General features: G+C 34.9%; 1 protein-coding gene across 6 annotated transcripts in view; it reads right to left on the bottom strand.

The window, feature by feature from the left end:
• CLCN3 (chloride voltage-gated channel 3) overlaps positions 1 to 11,903 on the bottom strand; it is a 93,038-nt gene that overhangs the window by 43,607 nt on the left and 37,528 nt on the right. The window lies entirely within an intron of this gene.

Here is an 11,903-nt window from a genome sequence, read left to right as displayed (position 1 = left end):
GCAAGAGAAACCAAAGCAAAAGTAAACAACTGGGACTACAACATACTGAAAAGCTTTTCCACCATGAAGGAAACCATCAACAAAAGGAAAAGGCAACCAACTTACTGAATGGGAGAAGATATTTGCAAATGATATATCTCATAAGGTGTTAATATCCAAATTATATAAAGAACTCAACACCAAAAAAAAAAAAAAAAAATCCAATTAAAACATGGGCAGAGGGGCGCCTGGGTGGCACAGCGGTTAAACGTCTGCCTTTGGCTCAGGGCGTGATCCCAGCTTTATGGGATCGAGCCCCACATCAGGCTCCTCCACTATGAGCCTGCTTCTTCCTCTCCCACTCCCCCTGCTTGTGTTCCCTCTCTTGCTGGCTGTCTCTATCTCTGTCGAATAAATAAATAAAATCTTTAAAAAAAAAAAAATGGGCAGAGGACCTAAATCAACATTTTTCCAAAGAAGACATCCAGATGGCCAACAGACACATGAAAGGAAACTCAACATCACTCATCATCAGGGAAACACAAATCAAAACCACAATGAGGTATCACCTCATATCAGTCAGAATGACTAGTATCAAGGAGACAAAATATAACAAGTGTTGGTGAGAATGTGGAAAAAAGGGAATCTTCATGCACTGTTGGAATGCAATTGGTGCAGCCACTGGAAAACAGTATGAAGGATCCTCAAAACCTTAAAAACAGAAAAATTATATGACCCAATAATTTCAATTCTGGGTATTTACATAAAGAAAATGAAAACGGTACTCAGAAAAAATAAAGGCACCCTTATGTTTATTGCTACATTATGTATAACAGCCAAGACATGGAAGCAACCTAAGTGTCCAAGAAGAGATGAATGGATAAAGAAATTTTAGTATCTATACATAATGGAATATTACTCATCTGTTATGAAAAAGGATGAGAGCTTCTCATTTGCAACAACATGGATGGACCTAGAAGGTATTATATTTACTGAAATAAGTCAGGGAAAGGAAAGGAAAGGAAAGGAAAGGAAAGGAAAGGAAATGAAAGGAAAGGAAAGGAAAGGAAAGGAAAGGAGGGAGAGAGGGAGGGAGGGAGAGAGGAAGGAGAAAGAAAGAAAGAAAGAAAGAAAGAAAGAAAGAAAGAAAGAAAGAAAGAGAAGAAAAAAAGAAAGAAAAGAAAGAAGGAAAGGGGGAAGGGGGGAGGAAGGGAAGAAAAGAAAAGAGAGAAAAAGAAATAACACATGATTTCATTTATATGTAGAATTTAAATCCCAAAGCAAACAAAAAACAGAAAACAAACTCATAAATATACAGAACTGGTCACTGCCAGAGGAGAAGGGGGTGTGGGGGATGGATAAAATAGTGAAGGGGATTAAGAGAAACAAACCACCAGTTATAAAATAAGTAAGTCACAGGGATGGAAAGTACAGCATAGGGAACAGAGTCAATACTACTGTAATAACAAAAAATAAAATACTGCAGCAGGATAGTATAACTTTTCATGTATGTGCTTTTCTGTATGATCTTTTATTGCATATTGTCTTTAACTGTGTATTTGAAAACTTATAAAGAAATTCTATGAAAGAATTAAAATGTGAAAGGAGTTCATACTCAATGACATTTATAGAAAAATAAATTGATCAATACTGGAATATTGAAATAACTAATAAAAATCTGTTATTACAAAAGGACTGCTAAATAAAATTCAAGAATCAGCTGGCTATTTTAAAAAAATTCAAACTTGTACGTCAGTATGTATGACATTTCATATATTTCGTTTATAGGTTTGTTCTGCCAAACATGGAAATCTGAGTAGTATGAAGGAGAAAAAGGATTTCTATCTTACTCTAAACTGGGTAGGGGACATTCATTTCTGACAAGATCATCGAAGTGTCTACATATCCCACATCAGGAGTGATTTTAAAAGTATAATGTGTCCTAACAGTAACAATATTTATAAAATATTCCTAATGTATCATTTCTTTGCGTATAGTTCACTGCAACCAAGATTTGCATAAATTTAACTTAGATATATTAAAATGAGATAAATACAAATAAATTATTTATGTGTGTTAATAAAATGTTTATAAGAAACAGTACAAGTTATCCAGCTTCACGTCTCAACTTTATCTTATGCATGAATGAAGCATATATCTTGTAGGTAATGCCACAAGCACAAATTACATACATACATGAATTTGTACATAAAGTACATCTCTCTTTCCTAAAATAATACTTCAAGGGTTAGTTAATTAGAAAATTGTAATACGGCTTTCCTAAAGCTGATATCTGGAAGGGAAATCTATAAGACAAAGACGTTAATGGGATGAAATAAAGGTGGTCAGGCCACATTTCTCTCAGTGTGCCTTTCTTTGTCCTCAGTAAATGCTCTCCTTATAGTTGCACTCTATTAACACAAAATGACATGATTTAGCCTGGCCTTCCCATTTCTCAAGGCACATACAGCTTGTGTTTACTTATCTGTGAAGACAGCAGTGGAGGTGCACCAGAATACCTTTTGAAAATATTAATCAAGGTTCCTTACCCAGCACTATTTCCTTGTCCTCTCCACACATTTTTCTCCTACCAATTCAGTGAGGCCTCTATTGCCAGAGGAAAAGAAATACACAACAGAGCACAGAAAACAAGAGTCATTATTGTGGCTTCGTGTCAAATTTAGGCTTTTAAAATCAACAGAAAAGGCAAAATTTTAAAAGCCAGTATCTTTGAGTTGTAAGTAACAGGTTACTAGGTTTCAAAAGGCTTTAAGTAAAAAGGCTTCGAGTTTCTGCAATAAGACACGGGTTGAAAAAAAATAGATGAAGAACCAATCCTTACATGACTACATAAGGTTTGCTAGGGAGGTAAGGAGACGGAATTGAGTAAACAAAAGTTGTAACAGTTACACTGGCAACTGGCTTCAGCCTTTAATGTCTTTCTATAACGAAAAAATATAGATGAGATCATACTAGCTACTTATTTACAAGCTCTTCATTACTAAGCATACTTTCTAAAAACTATCTCATATCATTAAGCGCACAGGCATATCATTTTCAATGTACTTCAGATTACTTTAATTGCTGTGACATACTGTAATTTAAACCTCCGGGTTAGTTTGCATTACAAATGGTACACACAATAAACCTATGTGAGCCTAACTAGTCATCCTCTTTCCCAATTTTTAAATTTTTAACTTTTTTCTTAACATTTTTTCTCAGTCACATACCCAAATATTGAATATCAATAACCAGGTATATCTCCAAACATAAAATAACCACATTAACCAGTAGCTGTCTTCCGATTAGGACTTTTCTTTGTATAATGGTCCCTTATTGTTTCTACCCACCTAGAAACCCCTTTCCTTTCTTTCTGTAATAGAACCCAATTATTTTCAGGAAACTTCTATCCCTTATTGCATGCATTCTCAGGAAGAGCCTCGATCAAGGTGTCCTCCCCTCCACAGCTAAGAAAAAGGCACATGACCCAAGTTAGACTGATAAAACTCTCTTAGAAATGTAAATCTTCTGTGGACTCTGGGAAACAAACTGAAGGCTTCAGAGGGCAGGGGGGTGGGGGATTGGGATAGGCCAGTGATGGGTATTAAGGAGGGCACATATTGCATGGTGTACTGGGTGTTATACGCAAATAATGAATCATGGAACACTGCATCAAAAACTGGGGATGTACTGTATGGTAACTAATATAACAAAATAAAAATTATTTAAAAAAAAAGAAATGTAAATCTTGAGCACTGTGATACAAAGACACTGGGGGTCTGTTAATTTCAACGACTTAACTTCAAAAGGATATAGGATAGTTGTTGCTAATTGGATTGTAAGAAAGTATAATCCAAAAGTAGTAGTTGCCAAATTTAAGAAAAACATGAAAAACTTTTCTGGAGGTCTGACTACCAGATGCCAGTGATTACCCTTCTATTACATAATGTCTGCGGAGGGAGGACTGGAAAAAAGATTGTCTTCTTTTCAGAGTGACCTAGTAGAGAAATTCCATTACCTTAATGTACTTGGAGATCAGAAAGGCCTGAAGTCATATTCCAGCTCTGCCACCTATTAGCTATATAACTATATCCTGCACAAGTTACTTACTAACCTCTTGGAGGTACCTGGATTTTTCTGCCCACTTTCAGAGTATGATGTGTAAACTGGAGATAAATCATGTAAGATATCTAATAATACATCCAACAAACAGGAAATCAACAAACACAAGTTATTGTTTCTGCTCAAATATTCTGGTATTTAAAACTTCACCAGGCTGCATTATATTATTCATATGGTATTACTTTTAACGTGAAGATTGACAAAATACAAAGAGGAGGGGGGAATGTCTTACAAATTTGAACAATGAGCTCTTCTACAATTGTATATTAAGCTAAAATTCTGTAGATTTTTCAATAGATAATTTAATTCATTATGTCCAGCTGGTATGGACACAGAAACACATTTCTAAAATCTATGGTCAATAACCAATCTTTCTATGAAATGGACATTTTGTAATTCAAATATCACCAACAATACTTCAGTAGCTCAAGTATCACCAACACTAGAACGGCTCAGTAAGCAGGAAAAAATTATCTAATCAATGAGCTGTTAACTGAGTTGCAGTTTTCTTGCAAAAATAACTTCATTGATAAGAGAATTTTGTCTTATTTTTTCCCAGATGTAAAACTTTATATCTCTTCTACCCCCTCATTCCCTAGCAACTACTAATCTACTTTCTGCCTACATGAATTTGCCTATTTGCCATTTTATATAAATGGAATCGTATAATATGTAATTTTTTGTATTAACCCCAATACAAAAAATTTATTTTTTTTATTTTATTCATTCATGAATATTTTATTCATCCACAGATGGACAGATTGTTTCCTCCTTTTTGCTATTATGGAAAATGATTATCTATAAACAATTATGTACAAAAATGCATACATACCTATGTAAACAAAAATTCATTTACCAATATCTGTAACCTAAACAAAAAAGAGTTGGTCTTTTCAACAAATGGTGCTGGGACAACTGGCTATCCACATGCAAAAGAATAAAGCTGGACCTGTACCTCACACTAACATAAAAATTAACTCAAAATGGATCACAGACGTACACGTAAGGGGCTAACTAAAACTATAAAACTCTTAAAAGAAAACAGAGTAAATACTTATGACCTTGGGTTAGGCAGTGGTTTTGCAAATAAAACACCAAAGCACAAGTGACAAAAGAAAACAGCAGATAAACTAGACTACATCAGAATTTTTAAAAAATCTTTCATACCTAAAAGTCAGACACTGTTATCTATCTGGTATCTAACAACAATAAAACAATATCTACAGGGGCACCTGGGTGGCTCAGTTAAGCGTCTGCCTTAGGCTCAGGTCATGATCCCAGGCTCCTAGGATTGAGCCCCCGCATCAGGCTCCCCCCCTCAGCGGGAAGCCTGCTTCTCCTGTTCCCACTCCCCCAGCTTGTGTTCCCTCTCTCACTCTCTCTCTCTGTCAAATAAATAAATAAAATCTTAAAAAAAAAAAAAAAAACCACAATATCTACACTGTTCTTGGCACTTGACCCACAGGATATTGTTCTTGGCACTTTACATATATTAGCTCATTTAATCCTCACAACAACCCCATGAAATAAGTATTACTCCATTTCATAAATTAAAAAAAACAAAACACAGAGAGTTAAGGTCATACATCTATGAAGTAGTTAACAGGGATTCAAATTCAAGCAGTGTGATTCCAAAGGCATTTCTTACCACTATGGAATACTGACTAAAAAATAATTTCATGGTTAATTTGCCTGCATATGTATACTATATGTGGACACTCTTCTCCCCTAGTTAAGAACACTGGGGTAGTGCCTTCTCCCAAAACACTTGTGCATGTGCACTTAACTTTCAGACGATTAATGCAATCCTACCCTTCATTATCATCCCTCTTTGCCTTTGGTTTCAGACCACTTGTCCTATATTATTTAAAATGCTATACTGACAAACTGTTGCAATAGTAGTCACGGGCACTGCTTTGCTACCAGCACTCACGTCTCTATGTTTTAGCAGGGGTCCATGACAATAACACATCCCATTCTCATTGTCAGGTTGTTCCAGATTCATTTTGGGCCATAAGAAGCCTACCTTTACCCCAGGGAAAGCTAACTGCCCCTCCAGGTGTATACTTAGAAACTGCTTTTCAAACTTTTGTGACTGTGGCCCATAGCAAGAAACATTTCTCACCGACATAGTGAGAAAAGTATACAGATATGGACCTAAGTAAAACCAAAGCTTAGCATACTTACTTTTTGGCAAATACAGTCATATTTCACTATTTTCTTTCTCTTTTTTTAATACTAGTCACAACCCAGTTGATTTCATGGTCATTAACATGACCAACAAGTTAAAATTTTGCAATTTGACAAACACTGAACTAAAATACAAACATTAATAAAACTGTCTGCTTTTCCACAAAAAAACCTTTCTATTCCCACCCACTAGCCTTCAATATATATTTGCTAAACTGAACTGGAAAACAAAAAAGTACCTAATTGTTACCCCTTAAACTAAGCTTATTAGTAAATTTCAAAGTCACGCATGCTCAGCAGCCTACATCTTTTCTCCAAGGGGAGCAGCCAAATAGTAGGCTAGGATGAAAAAGTAGGTATACATTTATTTACTAAGACTAGTACTCATTATGTCTAGAGTCCATCTCAAAAGATGTGGGAGCTGTGATCCTTGGCATTTAAAGTCTGATCACACACACGCACACACACCCATACACACAACATATACACTTCTTAATTATGAAGGAAGACAGGCAGAAATCCAAAATTCTAATATTCTTTTTTTTTTTTTAAAGAGTTTATTTATTTATTTGACAGAGAGAGACAGCCAGCGAGAGAGGGAACACAAGCAGGGGGAGTGGGAGAGGAAGAAGCAGGCTCCTAGCAGAGAAGCCTGATGTGGGGCTCGATCCCATAACGCCGGGATCACGCCCTGAGCCGAAGGCAGACGCTTAACCGCTGTGCCACCCAGGCGCCCCCAAAATTCTAATATTCTGACTACCCAGTTTCTTCTGTATATTAAGAACAGGAAGTATAGTCCCTGTTGTGTTTTTTTTTCTTCCCTCTGTGACCTTACTGATAAGAAATGGTCATCCTAGTGAGGGAAGAGAAAGTAAATGGAAGGTGATAGTGAAGTTCCAGAATGTTAGCAGACTCCCAAATGAAAGATTAAAAAGGTAACGGCAAGCACAGTACTAAGTTCTTAGTAGGTGGTCAATTAAATATCCACTGGATAAATGAATAAACTATATGCTCTTGAAATTTGTTCTGCCATCCACAGTCATATTTAACTAGTATTTAAACTGTAAAGACTTGAACATTAAAACCAAATTTCCAAAGAAACTGACCAAAGATACACAACCAGTCAGTAGCAATGCCGAGTCCATTACTCAAATCACTGTTTTCTTCTCTGTTCTATTGCAATCCCAAAATAAAAAGCCTACGTCCTTAGGTAGAGATGATAAAGTCGGTATTAAGACACCTGTATAATTGGAAACAAATTCCATTTTCATTTATTACCTCTGAATGTAAGTAACTTGTATATTACATGAATAAAAGACTTAACGAAACTTGCTTTAAGTGGCAAGAGGCCTAAACTGACAGAAACAATATCTTTTTGATTTAATTAAGGTTGTAATGGACTCCAAAAAATTATTAATTAAACATGTTTATTTAAAAACAAAACCAAAACTTTAAAATATAATTTAAGCCACCAGTCTCCTGTGGCTTTGTGTAGGCACAAAGCAGAGACCTCAATGCCACAAAAATAACCAAAATTACAAACCTACTCTACATAGCAGGCGATCTGCTCACATTTTGAAATCTTGATACACAAAGCATTTCTGACTTAATAACAAGCCGTGAGATAAATTAATCATAGTAAAATGTCAGTTATTTTTAGAAAATAGAGCTAGACATAGTAATGTAATATGAACCAGATTTTATTGAAGGTTTTAAATTCAGATACTATGAGCAAAATAAATTTAAACAAAGGCTTTGTTTTTATACTACTGTTTTAGAATACAAAGAGTTTCTGACATCAAATAAAGAATATTTGTTCTTTTAATTTACAGACGTTTAGATGAATAAATCTGTAAGAAGAGATTTAATTTTTTAGTTGCCTAAAAGAGGTAATGGAAGTACAGTAGGGATGTGGATCCTAAAATCATTTACAAAGAGCCTACAGAATGACCCTCTGGCAGTAAAAATATCATCTAACACATGATTTCCAAATAATGTGCGAAAAAAATGCTAACTAATAATACTTTTTGGAGGAAATAAAAATGAAAAAACTCATCTATTTAACAGTAACAAAAAAGCTTTACTCAAATACATGTTTGAGCTAATGAGTATCAAGAAATGACTTCAGGCAGAAACTTAATAAGACCCCAAACATTTATTTCAATAGGAAGTCCCCACATTTTGTGTTTTAAGGCCATCATTAGTCTGGCATTCAAGCTCCTCTAGGATCCGGCACTCTTCTGCCTAGCTATACTGCCCCACTGATAAAACTAATCAGGAAACAACATACTAGGCATTCACTCCCATCAGAGCATTTACTCATTCTATCCTCTCTACCAGGAATGTCCTATCAAATGCCCTTGTGTACTTGAAAACTTGGCCTACTTTGATAGCACTTGTCAAAAGGCCACTGTTCTCTTCCTCCCCTAAATTCCATAGACCATGCACTCTATACCATTTACTAGAAATTTATTAACTTCCTTGGGCTTTGGGTCTTTGTTTTTGAACTTGGGATGATTTCTTATGCCCCTGCCAGGCTCCAAACGCCCAAGTATTACAGGGATATACATAGTGAGAAGCAGTATTTCACCATAATTGGAGTATGAGCCGTATCATCTGGATTGAATCCTGACTTCTCTTTATGATTTCTTTACTTCAGTTTTGTCAACAGGAAAATGGGGATTATAACAGTACCGAAGTCACAAGTCTATGAGGAGGAATTAAATGATTTGTTACACATGAATGAATATACCTAAAACACTTACAAAAGTATCTGGCAAACAGTAAATTCTACTAAGTATTAGCTATTACTAATTTTACTATAATACCACCATCATTCTCCACAGCACCTAATAGTACCTTACATATACAAGAACTCAATAAATACTTGAATGAAACATTTAATATTCAAATAATTTTTAAAGATTCTCTCATGGAGTAAAAGGAGGCTCAAAGTCCAAATGATCAAATACAAAGGAAAGGCCTGGTAGAAGAAAAGAATTCAACTCCCCAAACTACTTAAACTTCATTAACAAATTAAGAAAAAGTCAAAGTATGGGACGCCTGGGTGGCACAGCGGTTAAGCGTCTGCCTTCGGCTCAGGGCGGGATCCCGGCGTTACGGGATCGAGCCCCACATCAGGCTCCTCCGGTGGGAGCCTGCTTCTTCCTCTCCCACTCCCCCTGCTTGTGTTCCCTCTCTCGCTGGCTGTCTCCCTCTGTCAAATAAATAAATAAAATCTTAAAAAAAAAAAAAGTCAAAGTATTAAAATTAACAATCCAAACGAACCAAGTTTTAATTTTTTTTTCTTTATAATAATGGAAGCGACATTTTATGAAAAAACTTGATCGTTTCTGCATAGGAAATTTATCTCAAAAATGGCTATTTCTAAAATGCCATCTTAATTTCTAATCTATCAACAACATATTAATTAATTCTATGTTTAATCTGCTTACATTTCCAATCTCTATATTACCCACTTAAGTAGGAAGCTTCATCATTTACCATCTCACCTTGAAAAATAGAACTGAATTTTACTTACTCCACGAAGGCAATCTCTAACTCTAGCACTCAGAGATTCAGTAACAGATTCATGTTTACTCCACTGATATCCTTTATAATTTTACATTTTGATTATCTGCCTCTTCTTTCTTCATCAGCCTAAAGAGCTATTTCTAGTCATTGTAATTTTGTCCTCATAGGAAAGCTGATTCAGTTTTCTTGATTTATGCTAGCTGCGTGTTTCTACATCTCCAGTTCTTTTGTGTTGACCCATGGTTACAATAGGTCATAAATTATGGAAAACAAATAACCTCTTATCCATAGATATCGGGATACCACAGTACAGTCCAGTGAGCCTAATAACTGACTGATCTGTATTACAATGACACAATGTTACTTTCAAATAACACTGGTTTATATTACGGTAAGTCTCATCAAGGGATAAGGAACCTATTTGGGCTGCCAAGAATGTGCCTGATTTAGACCTTCAGCAAGATTCCTAAAAGACTATTTATGAAAATTCAAGGGAAACAAAAAGCTTATGTTTTAGTAATAACCACATCAATAACCATGCCTTACTCTCACATAAGCTTTGGCTTATTTCTTATTATTTGCATATGTCCTATAGAGATGGAGTCCATATAAGTTCTGTCAAAGACTGTCAAGCTTAACACTGGGAATTTAAATTTCCCAAGCCCAGGTTTTCTGGTTTATCACCATCAACAAACAGATGTTGTAATAGCTCAGAGAAAAACACAGTTTGTCGTGTTTTACAGTTTAATTACTGATTAGCAAATACTGTGACATTTTAACAGTCACCATTCATTCACGTTGCTTCCTGTTTAAAGAAATCCTTACCAGAAAAGGAATGATGAAAACATAGGAAAAAGGAGTTTATGAACATATTAAGAACTGAAAAATTAAAAAAACAAAACAAAACAAAAAAAACCTCTGGGTGGTAAGACTATGAGAAATTTTTATTTTCTTCTCTATGCTTTTAGATATTTCCCCAATGTTTAAAGTATGTATACATACTTATATAGAGAAATTTTATTGACAGCAACTCTGTAAGAGAAAGTACACCATATGTTAACATGATCTTCATATAGTTCTCAAAATCTGAAAAGTAAGCTTTTACTAACAACAGAATACTATAGGATATTCAATGTTACAACTGTTCACAGCCTAAAATACTGTCCAGCAGACACAAAGCAATCAATAAATATTTGCTGAATACCTTAACATTTTCTAATCCTAATGGAACTTAATACTAAAAAAAAAAAAGGTGTTATCAGAATACAAACTATATTTTAAATAAAGCAGGCTAAATATGCTCAGGAATATCATGACTTCCTTATTTGCTTCATAAACAAAAGTTTGCATTAAACCATAAAATGGATTTATAATATCATGCAGTAATTCAAATTAACATGGCTCATAAATGAAATCATCTAGCTAAGAGATTTTTCTTAAGGTTCAATTTTTTTTCTAGAACAACTACCAACCAGTCTATTTTTAGATTAGTTTAAGAAAAATTTTAAAAGGGCAGCTTTATTAACACGTAATCAGTTTTATGAAGACCCAGGCAGTACCTTCCAAAAGATTTACATGAATGCTGGGTGCTTTTCCGGTTTTTACAAACTATTGACTATTATTTTTTCTGGTGTGTAAAAATTACCCTCATTGTTTTTATCATATCAATTTTTATGAAATACCTGTAGGAGACAATGTAGTAAATGTTAATCAGCTGAAATACATATTAAATGAAAAATATTAGTATAAAAATGTGTTCGTCTTTATTACCATCTTAAAGTGTTCTAAAATGTAAGCAGAGCTTTTACTATAAATTTACTTTGTGGTGGCGAAAGCTACATGGTAACTGGCAGCAGCTGAAACACACAGGTGCACAGACACATACTTGATTTCTCTGTGTAAATTAAAGGAAACACATAAGTTTTCCAAAGGAAGAAAAACATTACTTTTTAGGAGCTAACGTGACTCTAGGTAGCTGTAAGCTTTAAAAGCGGATTAATTCATTTTCGCAGTTAAACAGAAAAAGGATTTTCACATAGAAGATGGAGTCAGAGTCCGAGTCTGAGTCCGATGTGATC

This window comes from Ursus arctos, unplaced genomic scaffold, assembly GCF_023065955.2.
Source record: "Ursus arctos isolate Adak ecotype North America unplaced genomic scaffold, UrsArc2.0 scaffold_11, whole genome shotgun sequence".
NCBI lineage: Eukaryota > Metazoa > Chordata > Mammalia > Carnivora > Ursidae > Ursus > Ursus arctos.
Note: the sequence above shows the minus strand (reverse complement) of the source record. Positions and strands in the feature narration are given on the sequence as shown.